Source organism: Empidonax traillii, unplaced genomic scaffold (genome assembly GCF_003031625.1).
Source record: "Empidonax traillii isolate 1590-97213 ecotype Southwest subspecies unplaced genomic scaffold, ASM303162v1 scaffold3854:size10741, whole genome shotgun sequence".
In the NCBI taxonomy this organism is placed as follows: Eukaryota; Metazoa; Chordata; class Aves; order Passeriformes; family Tyrannidae; genus Empidonax; species Empidonax traillii.
The window spans coordinates 8730-9471 of NW_020959047.1; positions in this window are offsets into that span (position 1 = coordinate 8730).

Below are 742 nucleotides of genomic sequence, written 5' to 3' on the forward strand. Positions count from 1 at the left end.
GGCCTCGAAAAACAGGTCCTGTGGCGGCACGGCACCCCAGAGCGGATTGAGTCAGATAATGGGACACACTTCAAGAATAGTTTAGTCACCACCTGGGCGAAAGAGCATGGCATTGAATGGGTCTATCACATACCATACCATGCAGCAGCTGCCGGGAAAGTTGAAAGGTGCAATGGACTGTTGAAGACTCCCCTGAAAGCATTGGGTGGAGGGACTTTCAAACACTGGGATCAACACCTAGCAAAGGCTACATGGTTAGTCAACACTAGGGGCTCCGTCAATCAAGCTGGCCCTGCCCAGTCAGAGTCCCTTCACACTGTAGACGGGGACAAGGTCCCAGTGGTTCGCATGAGAGGTATGTTAGGTAAAACAGTTTGGGTTAACCATGCCTCGAGCAAAGGCAAATCCATTCGTGGAGTTGTCTTTGCCCAAGGGCCTGGTTGCACATGGTGGGTGATGCAAGAAGATGGAGAAATCCGGTGCATACCTCAAGGAGATATCATCTTAGGGTAAACAGGCCATAACTCAGGATCTGCATTTGTACCTATATATATATATATATTTGTGAATGTGTACGTGGTTTAGAATAATGGATGGATGGATGGAGTTCAAAGAGAAAGGTTCACTTTGATAGATGTATAGTGGCATGGGAAAGGAAAGAAAAATTAGGGGTGGAGAATGTCATAGTCCTGATTTTTAGCAAGAATTTTGTCTTTCCTTTCCCCTTCCCCCTCCTGCGTGT